The sequence below is a fragment of the Amblyomma mixtum genome, chromosome 7 (assembly GCF_055824585.1).
Source record: "Amblyomma mixtum isolate Tamu chromosome 7, ASM5582458v1, whole genome shotgun sequence".
Taxonomy (NCBI): domain Eukaryota; kingdom Metazoa; phylum Arthropoda; class Arachnida; order Ixodida; family Ixodidae; genus Amblyomma; species Amblyomma mixtum.
The window spans coordinates 124,442,154-124,453,769 of record NC_143018.1 but is presented as its reverse complement, the minus strand read 5'-3'; positions in this window follow the sequence as shown (position 1 = coordinate 124,453,769).

Genomic DNA, 11,616 nt, shown 5'->3' with positions numbered 1-11,616 from the left:
AGGTCACAGTCAAATTATTGGCGAACCTTCCTGATCGGGCATACGAAACCCTACTCGAATATATTAACGCCATTTGGACCGGGGACACTTCGTTGCCACCGGATTGGAAGACATCATTGGTAACATTTATCCCAAAGGCGGGGAAACCGGTAAACACAGACAACCTCCGGCCCATCTCCCTCACTTCATGCGTAGGAAAACTGATGGAAACGATGGTCCGTGACCGCCTCTCAGAATATCTCGAGAGCAAGAACTCCTTTGCCGACACCATGTTCGGTTTCCGACCCAGTAAGTCCGCACAAGACATCCTTTTACAGCTTCATCACGAGGTTCTCGAACCCATAGAACACCCACACAACGACAAAATAGTCCTAGCACTCGATCTCAAGGGTGCGTTTGACAATGTTAAACACGGCGTCATACTAAAACACCTTAGCGAGATTAACTGTGGTCCTCGTACATTCAATTACATCAAAGATTTCTTAACAGACCGCTTGGCCTATATACGTATACAAGAGACCGAGTACGGCCCGTTTGAGATGGGAACGCGGAGCACACCACAAGGCGCTGTGTTGTCCCCGCTTCTCTTTAACATTGCTATGATGTATCTCCCGGCACAGTTGGCGGCTGTCGGCGGTGTTCAGCATGCGCTGTACGCCGATGACATCACCATCTGAGCCACTACGGGAAATATAGGAGAGATGGAGGAATGCCTGCAAGCAGCGGCGAGCATAGTTGACCACTCTGCCACGTACTGCGGCCTCCAGTGCTCCCTGTCCAAGTCTGAATTTGTGCATATTCGATCTTCTCCGAAATGCAAAATCTCCGTTCAGCTTTCTCTCGCAATCGGCCCCATCCGTGAAGCGAAGGAGCTACGAATACTCATCGCTCAATCATATGGGTCCCCGGCCACCAAGGCATGCCAGGTAACGAAGCCGCCCATGAGGCAGCCCGCGCACTCACTCACCGGGCACCAGGTGTCCCTTGGGAGGAGCTTAACCCAGATCACAGCCCTCTCCTTTCTTTTAAAGAAATTACTGAGCACTATCGTGCCGAACACCGGCGATACCCAGTTCCTATGAAAGGACTGGGTAAACCTGGCGAACGAATTCTCCTTAGGCTCTTTACAAACACCCTGCTGTGCCCGGCGGTTCTCAAGCACTTTAATCCTTCTTTTGACGGCCGCTGCTCATTCTGTGGGGAGGTGGCCGACACCTTCCACATGGTTTGGGCATGCAGAAAAAATCCTTCTCTCCGCCCAATCACCCCTTCCCCTACCCGAGAGGACTGGGAGGCGGCCCTACTCAGCTGCCAGGAACTATCGGCCCAGCAGGCCCTGGTTCGGCGGACTTGTGTAGCGGTCTCGACCAACGGGACCCCGGAATGAGGGACTCCGACTAGTATTGTAAGAGGTGAGACCCACTAGGGGCCTCTCCCAGAGCACCTCTCTGTACATTACTAAATAAATGCTTTTCTCCTCCTCCTCCGGCAAGAGCGATAGCTGAGCGAGCGCGTCTCGAAAATCTTCCACCCGGTATGGGCGGGCCCTGACATCAGCGTGCAAAAATACGGTGTTCACAACGAAACGCCCGGTGGGCAGACTCGGCAATACAACCTGGTACTCGGATCCTGAAGACAAATCAGAAGCAAAAGACCTGTTTCCGCGGCCGGGCATGGCCGCTGTAGCCGCTCCAACGGAGCTCGTCATCGTACGTCCGTCACGCTCGGTGGCCGGAAGCAGACCACTCCGCCATGTCAGCTCGATGGTTTGGAATGAACAAAGGTGCGTCTAGTGAATACGGTGTCTTCGTTCACTCCCATCTTCCTCCCTTCCCGTTACGGCGAGGTTTAGGTGTCCACCGAAATATTAGAGACAGATACATTTCCTTTCCTCAAAAACCAATTTACCGACGAGCATGGAGTATTTGTCCGCGTTTCAGATTGGGCCAAATTGTCGTGACGTCACCACGCGCGAATTTTGACGGGTGTCCACCGAAATATGTGAGACAGTTACTGCGCATCTTCCTTTCCTCAAATACAATTTTCGACTAGTGTCTACTGAGATATGTCAGACAGTTAATGCGTAATTTCCTTTCCTCAAATACAATTTTCATTTTCTTCACTAGGGCCCCTCTTTCTTCTTTCACTCACACTTCCTCCCTTCCTGCACCGTGCGGCTCAGGTGTCCACCGAAACAGAGAATTACAGCCCCATTTCCTTTCCTTAAAAAGCGTTGCGTTCAAAGGGCAACGCATCGCGCCGAACGGGTGGTGGCATTCCGTGGACTTCCTGGCAGCGCTACAACACGCTGTCGCGTTCCACTCCTAAAGGCGAAGCTTAAGCGTCATTAATTGGCAGTTAATTAATGCAACACCAAAATGTGAAGTGAACAATCGCGTAGCAGAATGCAGCACTCAGGCTTTCGCCTTTCACCACTTTAGCCGCTAAAGTTCCTCGAATTTTTCTCGCCTTATATTCTTACACAATGGAGGACTTGGAGGTCTGTTTCCTTGCTGTGAGCCGCTGTGCCGTTCTTCTCCCTGCGGAGATTGCGTTCCCCGCTGTGGTGCTCCACCGTGCACGTGTGGCATGGCTGGCTGAGGACTTTGGTTCGCGTGATGCCACGGTGGTTGATGGCTTGTAGCGATCGTAGCAACCACAACAGCATTGACAGAGTGAAACCCTGCGCCAATGGTGCTGATCGGTGACGCAAGGGGGACACATGCACCCCGATGCTACAGCGTTGGTTTTCTGTGTTGACATATTAGCGGCATCTGTCTTCATGGTAGCTCTGATGTAGCGCAGCTACTTGCAGTATCACCAGTAGAAGGCAATGAATTCGGTCGATTTGGTGATCTGCCACGAACCCCGGATTTCGCAATATCGCGGCCACGCACGTTCGTAATTTGAGGAGCGCAACAAGTGCCCGCGTCGGAGAATTTGAGATAGTGCCTTGGCAAAAATCATATCAAATCTGCTCTCTGTGCGCGTATTATCGGGCTAAGGGCGGTCATGCATATAGACAGTTTGTAGCAATGCTCGCAGCATTACTGACACCAGTCTCATCGTTTCGCGTACTTTTAAAGAAAACATTGTTTGAAAAAGTCGCATGCGAAGTTCTTGCGGTCGTAGGAGGCATTTGCCCTGGTGGTGGACAGGGGGCATGCTATCAGAGATGAAGGATTAAAAAAATGGCTGAGGCTTAGCTTAGGTTAAGCAAAGTCAGATGCGAAGCATATTGTCGCCGAGTAGCATATCGAGCACGCCGCTTGGCTAGACGTTCTTCACTCTCTTCATCAGTCTCTGTAGCACGCCGCAACTTTTGCTTCTCATTCCAACGAGCAGCCCTGTCTCCAGGAGGCATCTCTATCCCGTGTACGCCTAGCAGAGGCAGGCGCACCACCTTGTATACCGCCGCTCCAGCATCACGTGTTCACTACAGCGCACCTAGCGGCCGAAGCAGGAAACACATTGGTCGCGACGCCTCGCGCGACGGCGCGAGCTGGGGCCCCGTTTCTCCTATGTCGTTACGTCACTCATCACGTGGTCCTTCTTGGTCGCGACGCCTCGCGCGACGGCGCGAGCTGGGCCCCCGTTTCTCATCTGCTGTGACGTCACGCACCACGTGGTCATCCTTGGTCACGACGCCTCGCGCGACGGCGCGAGTTGGGCCCCCGTTTTTCATCTGCTGTGACGTCACGCATCACGTGGTATGACATGGAGGTCACGAAAGGTCAATGGTGACGACACCGCCGCGCTCGAGGAGCTGGGTTGGGCTATTTCAGTATGCTTCGCATAAAATAAAATCTGCATAATGGCCTTCACCAAGCAGTTCCTTTCGGGAAGGGGGCAGGCGGATCGAGCGAGAGGAAAGAATTCGCAGTTACCGAGTGAAAACATGCGTCACATCAGGGGGGGGGGGGGGAGGGGGGTAATAGATCACGAACCTTATTACCTCTAAAAAGCAGACCAGCGACACCCCCGGTCTGCGCCTTGCATTCACTCACGGGAAGCTTCCAACCCGGTCAAGAAGATAAAAACATGAAGCAAGAAACTAGTTTCGAGCTCTCTTTTTTAACCCCTGCCTTTTGTAATCACTAAAAGATAAACAGAAAAGACCAGGGCCTTACACTTAGTACCAAGTAATTGTAAACTGCATAGCTATCAGAGATGAAGGATTAAAAATAAAATCAGCATAATGAGTGCCTGTATTCCACTGGCGATTTTGCAGTTTTTTTTTCCCTTGAGATACACAGTATTAGCTATTATACAAAGCCAACTCAGCCGTCAAATCCCGCTTGCTTTTTTCTGTTAAAGTGTGTGTGACCACCGTTTAGACGGAAATTTTCAATACCCTTACTGTTGCCAGACGTCTCTGGAACACTCAGACTCAAAATTCGGAAATTCCACATTTACAACACAGGTAGCGCCGTCGCAATCTTGCTGCTCATTAACCCTTCACTGTGACGAGTCTACTTCGAGTCGAGCCATTGCTGAAGGCCATGAATGGCACGCATAGTGTCAAAAAAAACAAAAAGAAACAGGAGGCAGAGCTGTTCCCCCAGCTGCTAAGTCTAAAAGCGAGTGCAAAAGAAACTCTCCTTTCCTCAGAGTTATCAGACGAAGGCGCGAAATACGTGAGATATACATGTCGTGGCCCCACCTAACAAGCTTTTTTATTTCTATATTTCGGTTTTCCCTCGTTAATGTTTTCACAAACCTGGAAGCACATTTTAGGCGCCGGCGCACCAAAAGAAAAGGCATTGTGTGCAAAGGGGAGGTATCGACCGCGATCGGAGCACCAACTCAAGAACCTGCGGCCAACGCCCCTCAAAGGAGGCGCTCAAGCCAGTAGCGTCTGCCTATTAGGTGCATGCCTGGACAGGGCTGAACAAGCGAACAGCAAATTACTGCTGAGGATGGATGCTCTAGAAAGAGAGTTACAGGTAGAGAGGGCAGAGAAACGCAAGCTTCAAGAACAGATTGGTCAGTTGGAGTCAAAAACGGCTGACACCGCCATTGGAAGCCACAATGGCGGCCATTCCAGCGCCAGCCACGTGGATGGGGCTTGCACTGGCATGGACAGAGATACGCAAGTAAGGCAGACATGTTCAGACAGGAACAGCAACGCACAGGTGGCAGCTGGGAAGTCGAGAGGCGATACTGAGCAGGGGCACGAGCTAATTCCAGGAAATGAAGTCACAGTCGCTGATATGAGGTAGCAGCATCCGGAAGTTAGGAGGGAGGGGCAGAGTACACTAGTGCTTATCGCTGTGACTCAAACATGAGGCACTGCAAAACAGCTATACTTGACCGTGCAACGGGTGATAGGCTGGTAGTATAGGGGGAATTTCCAGGAAGGAAATGGACGATGTTCTGAGAGAGACAAAAAGTAAGGCGCAAGGCGTAGCTTGGTAGTGGTAGCGGCGGGGCTAAATGATGTCCTGAATGGGGACGCCGCCCAAGTAGGGAAAAGATTAGCTGAGGTAGTTGATGGTATAAGGGCGATAGCACAACAAGCGCAGATCGTGGTGTGCACAGTGCCGAAGTTACAAGGAAGGAATGGAGAGGTTGCTTGAGGGATAGGGCAGTTAAGCATCGAGAAAGGTTTTGAGGTGGTTGACATAAACAAGGAAGCGCACATAGCAGGTTTGGGCACAGACTTTGTACGAGATGGCATCCGCTTCAGTGGAAGGGTAGGAGGGTGGCTTGGGAGGCCGAGCGGTAGATTTTTAACTTGGTCCACGGTGGCTCAGGGCGTAAGAGTAGGCAGAAGCGAAGTAGTAAATGTAACGATAGCGGCTGAGCCCAACAAAATGGCTGATAGGAGGCCCAGAAAGAAAACTACGAAAAGGAATTTAACGCCAGGATGAGTTACTTAAACATGCAAGGGGGTAGAAAGAGAGCGAAATGGCTAGAATACAACAGCAGTTAAAGGACGAAGAAGTAGGTGTTTACGCTCTATGCGAGACACATCTGAGGTATCTAGGAGATCCACCTTTCATCGATGGCTATGTCTGGGAAGGATGCAAAAGAACAACGGAGAAGAAGGGAGGACGAGTAGGTATGCTGATACATCAAGGAACAAATTGGGAAAGAATAAAATGAACTTGCGAAGAACATGTCTGGGTGTCAGGTACAATTGCTGGCAAAAGTACATGGCTAGGGGTAGTTCATTTAGACACCGGGGACGAATGCAGGCATGAAAAAAAACAAAAAACAAGGATCTAGTTAAGTGCCTCAATGACGATATAAAGCAGTTCGGAGACGGCGTCGATATCATTCTGCTTGGAGGCATGAATGACAACATCGAGGATCTAGTTAGTCATTATGGGTTTTATGGCGCACAAGCAATTGTGGCTATCATGCGCCAAACAGAAGGTTAGATGATGTTGTATTAAGTGTATAGATGTTACTTTATATTAGATTTTAAACATTGGCTTTCTTTAGAAACTAGCAAAAGAAGTGAAAACATGACGAGTGTTTGCTCGCCTAAAAGGCAATGCGGGATGAAACGGGATGTGTTCATTGTAAAATACAGTAAAAACTTTTTATCTAACTTCTTCGAGATGCGATCGTGAAATTAAAATGTGATTAACTGTGAGCACCTCACCACACATTTCACACAGAGATTTGTCTTTTTTATTAATAAGAAGCTATGGGTGATGTGTCTGTGACCTATGCTTAAACGACATAAAATTACCTCGATAAAACGCTCTTTATGGCGGCATAATTTCCATTCTTTCAAAATGGGCTTTACAGTATGCAGCTTGTTGTTTCCTTCATTTTCCCAGGAAGCTTGCCATTTGGCTGTTAGTTTGCTATGCACTAACTTCATGTAATTCCTAGGAGGCAAATTCACATGTTATATTTCCATGGTTCTGGCTTGTGCAGCACACATGCCGGCTCTCTCATTGTCCCTATTGCCAACGTGACTGGGAGCCCAGCAGAATTTTATAACATGTTTTTGTGTTGTGACCTTTAGTATATTGTGTATGATGCTTCCTATCAGTGGTTCCGTGGCATTTTCGGAGTTTAATGGTGTAAGGACGCTCAGTGAATCTGTATAAATGATGCTGTTTTTGATGTTTTCATTTGTTATTTTCTGTACCGCAACACAAATGGCATAACACTAAGCGGTGAAAACTGCAGCACATGAGGGCAGTCGTACTGCATTTTTATTTTTTCCTTGCATTACTCCGCTTCCTACATGAGCACGAGTTTTTGACCAATCAGTATAAAATGCAGTATAATTTCTGTATATTTCTTCTAGTGCTAGATATTCTTGTATTATATGGTCGTGTGGCGTACAGGTTTTCCTGAGGCGTGTTAGTGTGACGTCACACACTGTGGGGAGAGTGTACCACGGTGCTAGAGCTTCGTGTCTTGGGGCAATATTTAGTCTTTTTTATATTTATTATATTTTTATATTTATATATCTAAAAACTTCATTTAGTATGTTCAGAGCTTGGCATTTTTCTTCGAAGCGCAAGTGCAGCGGCTTAATCGACTGAGACTTGTTGTTGAAGAGTATTCGGGATGGGCATTTCGTGACAATTAGGTAAGAAAGATGTTTGGGCTGAGAAAGGATTTTGAGGATGTATGTACAAGTTAGTGCAGTTCTTCGATCTTCTAATAAAGGTTCATTAGTTTCCACATACAGACTTGCTATTGGGGAAGTTCTGTAAGCATCGGAAGACAACCGCAAACCAAGATTGTGGACAGGATCCAGTCGTTTTATGTAGGACGGTTTTGCTGAACCACATACTATGCACCCATAGTCTAACTTAGAACAAACCAGAGAACGATATATATGCAACAGGCATGCCCTATCATGCCCCCAGCGTTTTCTTGACAGTGTATTCAGCACATTGAGGGCCTGGGAAGCTTTTTTCTTTAAGCTGTTTATATGTGGCAAGAAAGTGAGCTTTTTATCGAAAGTTATCCCTAGAAATTTATGCTCTTGTTTGACAGGTAATGGGGCTTGGTTTAGATATAGTGTGGGGTCGGCCTGTAGGCCTCGTCTCAAAGAGAACACAACTGCTACTGTTTTCTGAGGGGAAAACCTGAATCCATTTATATCTGCCCAGGTAGCCAGTTTATTTATTGTTATTTGTACCTTTCGCTCACAGGTAGGGATGCTGGAAGACGTGCATGCTATTTGGAGGTCGTCTACATAAACTTTGTACATTATGGATTTTTGCGGTGACTTTTACTATGGAGTTCATTTTGATGATGAATAAGGTCGTGCTGAGGATGCACCCCTGGGGTTCGCCAGTTTCTTGAATAAAAGTGTTGGAGAAGGTTGCGCCTAGGCGGACTCTTAACGTGCGGTTGGTTAGGAAGTCGCTCAAACCGCCCAGCATCCTGCCGCGGATACCTATGTCCGCTAGGTCACGGAGGATACCGAACCTCCACGTGGTATCGTAAGTCTTCTCCAGGTCGAAGAAGAACCCGATGCAGTGTTGGTTGTGGATGAACGCTTCCCGGATGGTGTTCTGAAAGCGAACAAGGTGATCGGTTGTGGAACATGTCTTTTTAAACCCGCACTGGTGTATATCTAAATCTTGCCGCGACTGAAGTATGAAGGTTACTCTGATGTTTAGAATGCTTTCGAATGGTTTTGCTATAAAGCTAGTGAGTGCTATTGGCCTGTAACTGGCGGGACTAGTTGGTGGTTTACAAGGTTTTAGGAAGGGTACTATGATTGCTTCTTTGTATGCTTGTTTTCTCCAGTCATCCATATTTTATTGAAAAAATTTAGGAGATCCTCTATGGCAGTCTCAGAGAGGTGAGCAAGCACGGCATAATGTATATTGTTTGAGCCTGGTGCTGTCTTTTTACCGGATGTTAGTACTGTGTTAAATTCCTGCATTGTAATAAGCCGGTTGTAGTGTTCATGTATGCATGTTCTGAAGGGAAGTTTTTGTTTTTATACTATTGTTTGGTGCTTTTGAAATGTGTGTGTGTATTTGGATGAGCTTGAAACTGTGGAAAAATGCCCACCCAATATGTTGGCCTCCTCTTCTATTGTTGTTTGAGTACCGAGTGCTGTTAGCACTGTAAATGTAAAAGGAGTAAAATTTCCTGTGAATTTCCGCACCTGCTCCCACATTTGCTTTGATGATATTGAGCTATTTATTGGGGACATGTACTGTTGCCATGATGCCCTTTCTGCGTTGCGTCTAATGTATCGGGTTTTGGCTCTAGCCCTTTTTAAGATGAGCAAGTTTCCAGCAGTGGGATATCTGCGAAGGTTGACCCAAGCCTTGTTTTGCTGCTTTTTAGCCAATAAGCATTCATTTGACCACCAAACTTTATGTGTTTTTCGTGCAATTTCAGACGTTTGTGGGATTGCTTTCATTGCTGCAGATATTAAGCATGTGACAAATTTTTCATTCATTTCTTCTATCGTAAGGGTTTCGGCATATTCTTTTTCCAGTGTGGCATTCGTTCTGAAAAGTGACCAATCGGCGAGGTGGACTTTCCATCGCCGAGGCTTCGTAGGGAGGATGAATGTAGCCGATGCTAGCTTTAAAACTATAGGTAAGTGATCACTTCCCTGAGGGTCGTCTAAAACATTCCAAATAAAATTATTAAAACCGATGGAGATGCAAATGCTAAATCGAGGCAGGTCATTTTTCCAGAGCTGGGGCAGCAGTGCGTGCCTTTTCCCGTATTCATTAAACATATGTTATTCGAAAGAATAAAATCCTCGATCAGCTGACCTCTGAATCAGTATGCTCACTTTCCCAGAATGAGGAGTGTGCGCTAAAATCTCCAATTATCACATATGGCTCAGGCATCTGTTCTAGAAGTTCTTCTAGATCATGCATGACAATTGTGTTATGTGGTGGTATGTACACAGAGCATATTGTTATCGTTTTATGGCTAATGATGTTAACTCCGACCGCTTCTAATTTCGTCTTTAATGGTAACTCTCTTGCAGGGACAACGCTTTGTGTAGCGATAGCGACGCCTCTTGAAAGTCGGCTAGCTTGCACTCGGTCTTTCCGGAAGATATTATATTTTTTTGAAGAAGTTTGTTGCTGTGGCCCAAGGTTCGTTTCCTGCAGGCACACAGCTGTAGGTGCCATTGTTTTCCGCATATCGGTTATGTCTGTGTATTTTCTGAGTAGACCTCTACAGTTCCATTGTATTAGATACGCCATTGTGATAAGCTAGAGATTGGGGAAAATTATTTATTCTCAGGAGCAGTGATTCGTGGTTTCCCTTTTTTCGCTAGGGAGTCTCGCCGCCGCTGCAGCGGTGGCGAACCAGGAGTTGAATCCATCGCCACTTTTGTGGCGCCGGATTTCCGCGGAGACACCGCGGATGCGTGTGTTTTAGTCGTCGGCGGACTTTCGCTGACATCCATATCCTCCACGGTGGACGTGGAGGATGCTTCTTAGTTGCGATGGCCCGTGGCCTTCGCATTCGTTTTTTTTCTTGGAACCGCTGAACCAGGCCCTGCTCCAGCGGCTGAGTCACTTGGGCCAGCAGTTGCCTTCGTAGAGGGGTGGGGCGATAGGTCCAGTTCAGCAGAGCTGTTCCGGGTGTCTGTCGCCGAGGATGCCGCTGCTGAAAGTGCGGCCTGAGGGCCTCCGGCTAGGATCGCGTGGTCTTCTCGCGAAATCTTCTGCCCACTGAATTGTGCCACTGACTTCTGTGGTGGGGACTTGGGTGTCGACACCAGGTCCACTGGATCGACCTGTGTGCCGACAGAAACTGAATTCGGCGGCGGTCCTCGCGTCACCGGTTCAAAGTATGTCCCTTTCTGTTGGAAAGATAAGCGTTTTTTTGCCTCAAGGTAGGACAGACTTTCTGTGGTCTTCAAAGCTATAATTTGTTTTTCTGTTTTCTAGACTGCGCACGACCTGGATTACGCGCCATGTGCGCCGTTGCAGTTGATGCATTTCGGTGTGCGTTCGCATCTTTCCTCAGTATGTGCCTCTTCTGTGCATGAGAGACACGTTGGTTTACCACTGCAAGCCTACATGCTGTGTCCAAGCGCTGGCATTTGAAACATCGTCTTGGATTCGGTATGTATGGGCGGACTTTACAATGGAGGTATGCGGCGAGGATGGAATCAGGCAGAGTTGTGCGATTGAAAGTTAGGACAATGTGTTTTCTCTTGATTTCAGCATTGTTTCTCCGGATGGTTATTCGTCGGGCTGCTATTACTTTCTGTTCAGCTAGTTCTTCTTCCATTTCCGCATCGGTACTCTGTAGGAGTTTATGTTCGGATATGACTCCCTTCGAGTGGTTGAGGGTGCGGTGCGGAGTTACCTGTACACTCGTTTCTCCAAGATTCTGTAATGACATCAGTTTGTTGCTTTGTTCTTTTGTGTCTATTTGGACAAGGAGATCTCCGGTTCGCTGCTTTTTTGCTTTGTAGTCTTTGCCTGCACACCTTTTTAGGGTGTTGGCGATGACAAATGCAGACAAGTTTGCTACAGGTTCATCTGTATTTGAGTGAACCATAAAAAACTTGGCAAACATTTCTCACTTCTGTAGATTCAATTTTTTCACATCGGTGCGACCACTTTTTGGGGGCCGATCAGATTTTTTTGCAGATTTATCCATACGGCATGTACTGGCTAAGGGTTCCTAATA